General features: G+C 32.5%; 1 protein-coding gene across 6 annotated transcripts in view; it reads right to left on the bottom strand.

Moving 5' to 3' along the window:
* The window catches only part of LOC107070354 (furin-like protease 1), a 239171-nt gene that overhangs the window by 198618 nt on the left and 27195 nt on the right, over positions 1-13358 (bottom strand). Inside the window, exon 1 of one of the 6 annotated variants that reach the window (XM_089170234.1) lies at positions 9171-9356. The exons of the other annotated variants lie outside the window; for them this stretch is intronic. The gene's annotated coding sequence lies outside the window, so the exon portion shown is untranslated. Of the gene's footprint in view, positions 1-9170; positions 9357-13358 lie in introns of those variants that run through there. 6 annotated transcript variants of the gene reach the window in all.

Raw genomic sequence — 13358 nt, forward strand, 5'->3', positions numbered from 1 at the left:
TATATATATCATATAATGAATGTTCTCACATATCCCTGACTCAACTCGTTGAGCTCGCAAAACAAAACGTGTTGTTCGTTGTTCACGTTCAACCTTAGTATACGATCTTCAATTCTTTCTCATTATCTTTATCTCCTTATCATTTGTCTTTCGACGAAAGATGAAACAAGGAAAAAAGACAAGTAAGTAAGATTAAAAGACAAAGAACATGTGTCCTGGGGTCAGTTAAAAATGAGACCGAGACATCAAGATCTAATTTGATGAATTTAATCGAATTAATCGAAAATGGACGTGGTGTACGTACATAAAGTCAAAGATAAGAAAAATAAAGGAGTAATATAAATATAACAGGATTTTCGTTCGGTTGCAATTGATCGAATTAAATACGAGTAAGTACTAGTAAATATATCGTTAATCCGGACAATATCTTTCTCTTTCTCTCTCTCTCTCTCTCTCTCTCTCTGTCTTTCTCCTCGCTTTTCTACTCCCAAGAGAAAATACTTTATCCGAGGAGTTAGCGAAGTACAACGAGTTACGTCCAATATCAAAGGTAAGCGGAAAATTTCACGGAGCATTTAGCAACGTCTAACGAGTAATCGACGCTTCAAACTCAACCAACGAACGTCAAAATATAGCAAAGTAATCCGATTTCGTAGGATAAACCGGTCGATTCTACGCGTCGACGAACAGACAAAAGGTAAAACATAGAAAGGAAAACGAACATACTTTTTACGAAAAAAAAATTAAAAGATTTTCTTCTTTTTTTTTTTTTTTTAACTCTGAGATTTTGATCTAGGAAGTAAAAAAAGACATATTATTTACGAACAAAAATAATAGATAGGAACAAATATATGGAAAGCTCGATGGAACGAACGTTTAGTTCAAACATTTTTTCTTTTCTTTCTTTATTTTTTCTAAACATGAAACGTTACATGTGACTTAAAAAATAAAAAAATAAAAAGAAAGAGAAGGAAAAGTTAAAATCAGAAAAATAAATGGAACAAACAATAAGGGTAGGTACACGTACTATGCATATAAGTACTCACGTCGATACTCGTTTCAAGTAAGAAAAGGATAGACAGGATTCAATGTAAATCAAGGTAGTACCATGAACGCCAAACACATCTGGGTGCTTTCGTTAAAATCGCAATGCCTGCATTCGACTGCGATATTTTTCTCTACTTTCTTCATTTTACGCTTTATATCTCTCTCTTATACGTGCATACATTTATGCATTTCCACGGTGAACATGTGGCAACATATACACATATACGCGCAAAACGTAAAACACCTAACATACACAAATGAAAAATCTATTTCACCCTTCTTTTCGAATTTCGAATTTCGAAATTCTCTTTTTCTTTTTCTTTCTCACTTTATACTTTTCTTTCAGTCGACTTCCTTCTTCCCCTCATCGCATTTTATCCTCTTATTCTTCTTACAACATATATTTATCTATCTATTCGTACGTCGATTTATTTATTTCTCTCTCTCTTTCTTTTTTTCTTTCTCATTTGATCAACTCAATTTCGCTACGACTCGTAATGCTGGAGAAGAATACTTACTTCTTTATGTAAACGATAATAATATAAATAAACTATATTTTTTATAAGGCGGAAATTACAATTACTAATTAGTCGTTTTTCAATTTCATTTCTTTAATTAACACTTTCGCGAATAACCGTTATCAGGTAAAATTCTTAACAGAACTGAACACACACAATTTTTACAAAGTAGACTGTCAAATCGTATTCATTTAAATGGATAAAATTATATATCTAAATATTGGTTTATCACATCGTATTCATAATTACCCATTATTTACGAATTATTACTAAAAATCTAAAAATTTTTAAATAACGTAAAACTAAATTTAGAGATCTATATTACCAGTCACGAAAGTGTATTAATAAAATAATATAATAAAAAGATCTTGTAGCGTGCTTGTAAGCCGGTAAGGTAAACAAATGAAAATGAAATAAACGAAGTACGCTTTTATGATATCGTATCAGTAATAAAAATAATCGAAAATCAGTAAAGAATAGATTTCCAGTGACTTTAAGCGTTACAATACAGATGTCGAATTGACGAAAGTTAGACTTTGAGAAGTCTTGAAAATTCCAACAACGTCTTCCTTTACGGTTTCCTGCTTCTGTTATGAGACTACCCTAACTCTCTCTCTCTCGCTCTCTCCTATTCTCCTTTCGTAGTTCTCCACGGATTGTGTGCCATTTACAAGTAAGTCTAGTCAGGCGGCGTGTTCAGTGAAACGCACCATTGAGTCGTGCAAAAGCGACGATGAGAAAGATACGGAAGCGTAAGTTCGATCGAATTTTTCTTTATCTTAAAAGAGAGAGAAAGAGAAAGAGAAAGAAATAAAGAAAGAAAGAGAGAGAGAGAGAAAGAGAGAGAGAGAGAGAAAGAGAGAGAAAGAAAGAGCTGGAACTGCATTGTTTCAAAGCTAGAATGGCATCTGTAGCACCGTTACGACCCAAGTGTCATGAGAGATCTTCCAGTCTCTTGGTAGAAAGGAACAGAGAAAGAGAGAAAAAGAAAAAGAGAGACAGAGAGAAGAATGGGAAAGAGAGAGAGAGAGAGCGAGAGAGAGAGAGACAGATACATTCGCCTTGGAATATAAGCGAGACAAAAAATGACGACCCACTTTGTAAATTTTATATCGCGAAAATTGAAACTCCCTTTTTCCGTCTACTCTCTTTCGAAGCCTTCGTCTCGAGATCACCGAGAGTTCCAATTCGATCGAACGCGAGCGTCCTACTTGTAACGCTTCGAGAGGAATAAAATAACGTAAAACGATATTTCTCTACTTGGTGGAAGTTATCATTTATACGTCCTTTACGTCTGCAAATGCTGGAGAGTTGAATTTTTCTAGTTTGCCTGGTCTTGGCGTACGCGTTAATGGAAGAGACCGTTCGTGCCATAAATACAACCTCTAACCAATGTGCATACACACTCACATTATATATAAATATAGGTGATATACGTATATACCACCTCCGCATACATACTTACATAGATAGGTATATATATAGGTAAGTAGAAACCGGTTACCCCGGTCAGTCGTGGTAATTTTTATCGCGAACGGTTACAGACAGCTTCTCGAATTCACGGGAGCATGACAAAGAATCGTTCGGTTCTAATGATTACGCGAGCAAACACGTGAGAGATAAGATTTTTAAATATATACCGATACACGTTTTAAAGGTATACCAACCAGAGGTTTGGCCTTGAATAAGTGAACGTTTTAAATGAATGATTGATCGCTGGAATACACGTAACACTATACGTCACCAAGATATTATTTTAATGAGCAATTTCTAAAACAAAACAAAAAAATAAACTTGAGAATGAATTGATTAAAGTTGATTGAATAAAAAAAGAAAAAAAATTAATTATACTTTTAACGTCTTTTATTTATTCACCGATTATTATCAGTCTGATGTTCAACAAGAAAATTCTTCGTATTGTAGCAAACTATACTAATGAAGAACATTGCAATACTCATGGACGCTCATGGTAACGCCCGCTTCACTGTAAGTACCGGTTACGGAGACCAGCGTTGTTATTCTACCGTACACATCGTACCAGACCGGTCTCTCTCGAACTCACGTAAGCGTAGAAGGAACAAACGGTCGGCCTTTCGAATAATTACGTGACCGTAGTCGTAGCTAGCTAGGTTCATGCCCTTTTGCTTGTGTTCACTAGCTGCTTCCTTTTTTGTTCGTTTGTATGTTTACTTAAATGCGTATTTCGTGTCACTCGGTAGCAAATTCACATCTTCCTATTCATTTTCCACGTTAGGACACATACAAATACAAAAAAAAAAAAATGATCAAGGATTTTCTGTTAAGTTTTTATCGATAACGATTACGAAAATAAAACCAAACATTAATTGATATTTTAACAGGATTTTCATTATTTTTAATCGACCTATTCGAATGAAAATAAACCATCTAATACGCATACATATATATATATACCGTAATGTGATATCACACGGATCTTAAAACGTTAATTAATTACTTGTAAATTATTTACTTGGTAATAAAGTTGCAACACTGGTTCGTAAGAACTGGTAAGAATAAAAGAAGCAATTTATATCGGTGACGTTAATCTTTTTCGCGCGATAGAACTCGAACTCTAACAGGATATTATCGAAAAGTATATACGAATCGACAATCGATTCGGATTTCGTAAGAATCGTTGACGGTGAGGAAAATAATGTGAAAAGGCAATTTTGTTAGAAAGAAAGAGAAAAAGAATTAAAGTAAAAGGAAATAGAAAACGAGAAAGAGAGAGAGATTCAAAAAGCAATTGAGTAGACGAAATGAAATTGTCAATATTGTCATGCATATTTTATTATTTTCTTATATATATGTACATATATACACATCCACGGACGCACACACACGTATTACTTCGTACACGTTATGCATAGGCCATCACGAAGATGACGAAAGATTTGCGAATATAAGATGGAAAATGATATCTCTCTCGGCTCTACGGGATTTATATCGGTAAGTCGAAACAGGTGTCGCATATCCACGAGAAATACTTGCAAAGAGGATTTCGCGGAGTGATAACTCCAAAAAGGGTGGGGGGGATTTTGCACGTCGATGTTATCTAAGTTACGACTCGAAGCGTAAAATGTGTATAATATGCGCAGGCGCGCGTGATTAAATTACAAAAACGTATAGCTGCAACGTGTATATATATGCATACGTATACACAGGCATCTAGAGATGACTATATAATAAAATATTGCATAGTATATTTACAGTATAAATATTGTTTGTATATTCTTTTTCTATATTGTTTAAATCGACCAATCGCTGATACGGTCCTTTTACTTCTTTACGTTCCAATGACTAGGATGGAAAAAACCTCACTAGCTCGCTGGTAATAAAAGTTAGCTTTATATTTCCAGTATTTTTGTTTCATATTAACGATAAAGCATTTCTAAAACAACACGTCTACGTCTCTGTGTAAAGATAAGATAAAATAAAATAAAATAAAATAAAATAAAATAAAATAAAATAAAATAAAATAAAATAAAATAAAATAAAATAAAATAAAATAAAATAAAATAAAATAAAATAAAAGCACAAATCAAACATAATATAATCAAATAATAGATTTTAAATAAACCCATCAAACAAAAATTCAACGATATTTATAAGGAATAAAATGTTATTACCTATTGCGGTTGAAAACGAACAATTTTCTAAAAAAGATCGTTTACGGTGGGGTTTCGAAGTTCGTCTTTGTAAGATAGATACGATGAAAAAAAAAGAATGGACACGATAAGAAGAAAAATAGAGTGAAAGGAAAGCTAAGATGGGAATCCTGGAAATCCTCTTTTAGAAGATAACGCTGTAAGATTTTACTTGCGTTGAGAGAGCACGAGACGAAGTAATTGAAGGTGCCTAGTCGTTTAAAGAACTTCTTTCGTTTTATCACTAAACGTGCTATACTCACACTACGTAAATCACTAACGCGTTATCCTCTTCTACAAATCTACAATTTTTTCTTTTATCAAAAATAAAAAGAAAAAAAACACAACGACAAAAGATTTTAACACACGAAATATATCACGTCTGTCTCTTACGTGACACAACTTTCAAGATTATTTGTTCGCACCAAAACGTCAAAAAACATTTTTAACAATATTATTTTTAAATTAACCGTTCGACATTTCTTAACAAAGATACAGACCTTTCTTTATTTCAATTACGATAACATTAATGGTAAGAATAACTCTCATTTTAATTCAGCTCGGACATCAAAACTTTGAACACGCCTTGAGAAGATTTTTTTAGAGAGTTTACGATAGTAATGAAAATCAGCTTAAATCTTCTTTGATTTATCCAAAATTATATGTACGAACGTCTTGCAATCAAATTTCTGTATAACAAAACAATATAGTAATAACTATTACAGATTTTTAATTGAATATAAACAAAATATAATAGAGAAAAACACGAGTAAACAATTGATAAGATGACGACACTTCCTGTTTGCAGTTTATTTAACTTACGTCGAACTCCACCAACTAATTCTATCGATTCTTTGTAAAAAGGAGATAATAAGAGAAAGGAAGAGAAAAAGAAAGAGAAAGAGAGAGAGAGAAATAGAAAAGGAGTGGAAAGAATAAAAGAAGTATAAGAGGGAAATGGAAGAAGAAAAACAAAATAACGACCAAGTAAGAAGGAATAAGAGGGTGAGGGAAAAGAAAGGAGAAAGGTAAAGTTTATCTCGATAGATGAGAGAGAAGAAGAAGTTGAAAGAAGAGAACGGAGAGTGAAGAGAGAATAATAACAAGTGGGAGGAGAGTACGAAATGGAAGTTCCGTGAAATCGAGCTTACGTAGAAGACTGAAATAGCAAGAGAAAAAGAGAATAAGAGAGGATGAGAGAGGATGAGAGAGGATAAGAGAGAAAGAGAGAGGCAGAGGGAGAGGAGAAAAAGTTCACGACCTGCTATACTTCGAGCAAGCGTTTCCGCATCTGACATAAATAATAAACGCCATGATAAAATTAAATAGGTGGAAATATCTTAATTTATCTATCCCCAACGAGGTTTGTTTCTATCTTAAATTTCATTTATCTTTTCTATTTTCACCCTTCTTCTTTTTTTTCTTTCTTTTTACCCACTGTCAGCGTAGTTTATCGAGAGCGATAAAGAAATATGATGATTTGCTTAACTGAAACACGACTAGTAGTAGAGTATAACTTCTGTAAAAAAATAAAAAAAATAAAAAGAAATACTTTATAGTATTATCTTGAAAGTTAAAATAAAGAGCGGTCGTTACGCAACATTTAATAATCAACGATTTAAATGGCTTCTAATTTAATCATTCGAAGAAAAAAAGATATAACTAGACGAAAATTGTCGTTTCTTAAGAAACTAATCTAAAAAAGGAGAAAACAGAAAAAGAGATAGGAAATTATAGAACTTGGATGATGTATCGTTAGAAATGTAGGGGGAAAAAAGTAATAAAACTGGAAAATAATATATATGGGACGAACGCCTCCATGCCAAACTTGATAAGCATTCGTGGAAGGGAACTAGTCGGCGGGCCCTGGATAGCTCAATTGGTTAAAGAGCAGTCGCCCGGAAAGCGAAAGATCCGTGGTTCGAGTCCCGGTCCAGTCAGTCCAGTGGTCCAGTTTTTGTTCACGAATCTTACATATATTTTATATTTTATATTAAACTATAAAAAAAACTGAAAAAAAAAATAAAAAACTGCGATGCGGAGGATGATCTTCCTTCCTATTAAAATTAAGAGCTCATATTGGGTGAGAATACTTTTAAGGTGTCTAGGAACCCATTTTTGCGTGGCACTTGAAAAAAAAAAAATAAGTCATTTTTTTGACCCACCCTAAGGTATATATAAGGAAAAAATCAATCTAAAAAGTACATAAATAAATTTAATGAAACTTAAATACGTGGATTTAATAAACATTGCCTCTATTTATTATATGCACAATAACATTTGTCTAAATATTTATTTATTTATTTATTAATAAATAAATAAATTAGTGCGTGTTGAAAGTGGCATATTCCCCACATGTAGGGGTAATATGCCACTTACTCAAAAAAGAACTTAATTTCATGTAGATAAATATCACAAATAATTTTTAATTTAATACTTTTACAGTATATCAAATATAATTTCGATTAACTACATTAATAATTTTAATAAATAGCTTCAAAAAAACGAGATAACAACAATCAATTTGACAAATTTTATGATATACATACAGGACAAGTTTCACTTTCACAACAAGTTTCGTGCATCAATTTTTCACATTTACCACATTGCACCTAATCGCATTTCGGTGCTTTCTTACTATAAAAACTTATGTGGCACACAGGACAAAAGTCTCCACTGACATATTACCCCAACTCATTTTGTGGCATTTTGCCCCGAATGCACAAAAAAATGTTAAAGTAAAAGAAAAGAAAAAATCTTACTTGTTATGTTTTAAAATCAGTGCCGTTATGAAATATTATTAATTCTACACAATATACAAAAACTCATTTTAAGAAAAACGTATAAATATGATAGAAAATAAACATTAGAGTTACAGAAAATTTTAGATTCTCACCAAATTAGTCCAACTGTGTCTAGAAAGCAACTGAAAACTACGTCAGTATACTGTAGTATTTACGCAGTATGGTCAGCTGTATATAATAAACACCTCAATCTTGCTCCTATCGATATCTACTTATAATTATAAGAGATATAGCAAAGTGGCATATTCCCCCGACTCACCCTACATATAAATACAACGAACGTCATCGTAAAGTTAAAGAGCATAAAAGTGACAAAAGTTACAAATTAGTTTTGATTCTTCTATTGAACGGCAATCTTTCTAATCAGAGAAAATCCCATACCCTTGAGAATACTCCCGTTGGTCACAATACTAGAAACCATTCGATAATGAATTTTTCAAATAGATTCTACCTATAGCTCCCCCTTTTCTCAACTCTTTCTTAATTGGACGTCACTTTTTAAACGTGCGGAGCTCCCCTGATTAGTTTTGAGTGTTTCCATTCCCGTTAAAAGGCGATAATAAAAAAGTAACAGAACGATCTACAGAAAGTCACGTTTTCTTTCGTCTCAAGGCTTAATTCTAGGCACTACGATAATATGAAAAATCGATTGGAAATACGAGAGAAAGAAAGAAAGAAAATTATACGAATTAACAATCTTTTTACCGAACGTCTCGTATAAGTAAATAAGAAATATAAATCTCGTTTAAAATGTTCGACCTGTGTAAAAGCATTTGAAATTAATGGAAACGTGCTTCGGAATCCCAAGAATGTGCCTTTTCTTAATTTCATTTCATTTATTTTAACCGTTGGGGATTTTCTCAGTGGGTTAAGGAACTTTAAACGAACTTATCGAAAAAGATACGTAGACATTTCAAATAAAACTTTAATGGATTCCAGTAATGTAATACATTTATATAAAACTGTTTCTCTTACTCTCTCTTTCTTTTTCTCGATTGGACAACCTGTCCTAATTTCACTGATTTTCAGAGAACGAAATGCATAAACGATGTAACGATATTGCTTGCTTGGATTCCTACACATAAGTACATACTTACACATATGCACATATACTTACATATACGTATACTTACATAAATTCGAATATCGAGCCATTTAACTTAAACCACAGCAAATAAGCATATGCATATGCGCATAACGTGTGCATATACGGAATCTGGTATATTCCATCCTTTCGTCATTAATCGAATAACGCCACGGATCTAGAGACTACCGTACGATATCTCGTAACACATCACGATTGTGGCATTAAAGCGTTACATTGATTCTCTCCTTGGTACGTAGGATACTACGTAACGCTGACGTCTTACACTCCCTCGTCTCATATCTATAGGGTGTCTTATAACTAATTTCTAACTGCTACCTCGTTCGTGATCATTTCAATTATAATCGACGTTTTACTCCTTGAAGTTTAATTAATTCAACGACTTCGTAACAAAGTTCATTTGTACATATGTTCTCGTTAAAGTTTATAATTTGGTTAATTTATAAAAAATACCAATTGTATTACACAATTACCTTTTTCTTTTTTTATACTGTCATCAATACAGTTATTTCGGTGAATTAGATTTTATGTTTTAACGATAACATATATCTATATACATAAAATGATATTCTTTTCTACTAAAATCAGTTCGCTTTACCGTATTCATCGTTGTTTCTTTTTCATGAGAAATACTAAAAGATGAAGTTTAAAGTATCGATCGTACGATGAAGCAAAAATGTAACTGTTCTTAAGTCTTTCCGATAATACCAAGAAACTTTCACCAAAGTAATTTTAGCTATATCATAAAATACTAACACAGATTTTCAGACAATTTTAAGATAGAACACCGTGTATAGACGAAAGTGCATCGAGTCAATGTACCAAGGAGTTGGATCAATGAGACTGATTACTCTCTCTACCTCTGTCTCTGTCTCTCTATCTCTGTCTCTGTCTCTCTATCTCTGTCTCTGTCTCTCTCTCTCTTGTTAAGTTAATCGTTGATGTGAGACAGATCCTGACTCTTCTCACTCCTTTCTCAGCTACTTCTTCTTTTTTCGATTATTTTTGTTTCTTCTTCTTCTTCTTCTTCTTTTTCTTCTTCTTCTTCTTTTTCTTCTTACTTGACTTGCTGGACACGACTTTCGAGGAGTCGTTTCGGGCCCACCGTTCTGTTTTGTTTCGCGCCACTGAAGTCGCGTTCATCGAGGGAATTGAATTAAATCGAGTTGAATCGAATTTGTTGCGTGTAGTTCACGGTCGTATACAAGTAAGTGAAGAGAAATAGAAAGAGAGAGAGAGAGAGAGGGAGAAAGAGAGACAGTAGAATCAGCGAATGCGCGCCGGAAACAAGTAATTGCACTCCCGTGACGCACGTCTTCTTCATACTTCGTGAAGTTAAGCTCTCTACAATTGATGCGTAGCGAATGGCATATGGGAGAAACTCAAGTGCAAGGTTAGACATACGAAGCCGCCGAGCATTCGAGCTCAAATGGCTAATTGAAGATTTGCTATGAAATATAATAGATAAGAAGAAAATTGACACAGAAATAATAATTGAAAAATATCAATGATTTTTTATCTTTTAATAAATTCCTTCTGTCTTTTTCAAAAATTATTCAGTCTTCTACGAATTTCCCCCCCCCCCCCACAATCTCCCAATAATAAATCATCGATTATAAATTCATCAAAATATTGTAAGATATTTTAATACCCTAGTAGCATACATATTAATGATCAAGATATATATATATATTTAATAAATCTGAGGCCGTGGTTACGTACTTGACCTCATTCGTACGAGTGAAGGGATACGACGACTTATTGGTAACGACTCTCACATGGATATGAAACGCTGATAAAAATCATTGAAAAAAAAAACTTATCGATAACTCTTATCATTATAATATTTTCTTTTACTTTATCTAAAAATGAGGTTTTTTTTTCTATGTTTTACAGCACAATTGATTAAAAAAATTTATACAAATATTCTACGATATATATATTTTTATACTCTTAATAGTAAAAATAGAAAACTTTATCAATCGTATTTTTCAAAGACAATCTGAAAGAAACTTGATAATACGAGGATGATATCTGGTAGTCTGAAAAGTAATTCGGTGTTAAAGGAAAAATCAACTAAGGTAAGATACGATATCTTTTTCCTTCCTTTTTTTCGAACGTTATGTCGTCAAATCGAAGAAGAGTTCGATCTATTCCAGGATGAACACCTGAAAGTCACTTTATACGTGCTACCAGAGAGTAGAAAAGAGTAGACAATTCCGACCGGTCAAACTACTCTTCTCCTCGGCGATTGACCTCTCTCTTTTTCTTTCCTTTTCTTTTCTACTCTTATACGCTCCCCCTTCCCCTTTTTCTCCCAATCGTGTTCTCTTTCTGTTTCTTTTTCTCTCTCTATCTTACACACACTCTTCTTTTTCATGAGAGATTCTGTTCGTTGTCCTCGTTGCACTCATCAACGAGTTAAAGACTGTAACCAAAGAATCGTTCCAGACACTAGGTTCTCCCGCAGATTTTCTTTAACGTTTCGTCACATTTCAATGTCGTGTTTTGAGAGTTAAAAACTACCCTGGGGAGGGTTGAATCATCCTCAAGAGAAACTAAAAGGAACATTCTGTGGCCATGTGGACACTTAAATTTGACGAGAAGACGACATTAATGAAATCAAATGAATAGTAATGAAATATACAAAAAAATAGAATAAATTAATCATCAATATGTTATTTATATGGAATAGTGAATAATTGAAGTAGTATTTGTAGCGTCATTGTCAATTTAAAATAATCACTATTTTCTTGCAATATAATATTTTCAAATTGATATGCGTAGAAACATATTTTTAAATTATGAAACTTTTCCAAAGTGAGATTTTTTTTCACTCTCCCTCTTACCGGGTTCGAGTTACTTATTTATTACTACCAAAGTGGTTGCATTTACTTACCACTACTCTGATGTCTCAACGCCATATGATTTTGGTCTTTTGTTTCTCCGGACGGATTTCACCCATTCGTAATACAAGAATAATAAAATATTTATTGAAATGTAGAAGATTTAATTAAACAGATAATTAATTATTTAAAAAAGAAACAAATAGGAAATCAATATTATCAGACTTTTTTCCATTGAATATGTTAATTAACTTGCTCGTTTATAAATTGGAGAACTTTCAACGAGAGTTGAAATATTAGTACGATTATCTTTTATAAGGAAAGAAATATTTTGCATGATTAACTATATCATATGTTACTTACTTGTTGAGATATTACGATATTTAACATTAGGTGCTGTTCCATATATACGATCGTGCTAAAAATCTGATTGAAAAATATTACGATACGAGACTAAATTTGCGAATAGCATTAATAAAAAGGAACAATTTCCAATTGATTGTCACTTTATATGATGCCCTATGTATTGTATGCCCTGAAGGGATTGCTGTTTATTTATTATGAGCGTTAATGTATGCTTCTGAATATTGAGCGTCGTTTAAAAATACTACGTATTTATGTATTTATATGTGTATGCATTATATGTACATAGAAATATACGTATATCTATCTATGTGTATATCAATTAAATTATATGCACCCGGCCGCATTCGTTTTCTCTTGGCATTTATGACGTTATATTTCATTACGTTATTTTCGGTTTATAAAGGACAAACTGAAATATATGGCTAATTGAACTGTGATTAATCGAGAAGGGGAAACAAACGACGCCTATTTTAATTATATTGAGTATGAATGATTAATTTTCCATGGCAAGAATTTTTCTATCCGAATGAACCATAATTGTGATATTCGTATCATTAATACGAGAGGTTAACTTTAAATTAAAAAAAAAGTATGGTTCTCGATAAGTCAAAGAAATTTACTTTATATTTTAACACGAACGATCATTTTTTACAACAGCATGCTTTTATAATATTTTTAAAATTATAAATGTTTCCTTCTTATTTCCAATATCATCATCATCGTGATCGTTATCCACGACAGCTTTAATCAAATATTATTCAGGAAATTTTTATATTTCCAAACAAATTGCATCACGAACATTGTTATCTCCGAAAATATGATTCTATTATTGGGTACGATTACGGGTTATTGTTTCCAATGGGAGACAACGGTAAACTAAAGCTCTTGTTTCTTTCTCAACATGTTAATTCCACGAGTACCAAACGTGATTCGAAAATCTCATACATTTGTTTTTTATCATTTTATTTGATACAAAAGGAGAAGATATGATCAATTATCTAAGT

Source organism: Polistes dominula, unplaced genomic scaffold (assembly GCF_049000335.1).
Source record: "Polistes dominula isolate Pdom_NZ unplaced genomic scaffold, Pdom_raw_medaka contig_15, whole genome shotgun sequence".
Taxonomy (NCBI): domain Eukaryota; kingdom Metazoa; phylum Arthropoda; class Insecta; order Hymenoptera; family Vespidae; genus Polistes; species Polistes dominula.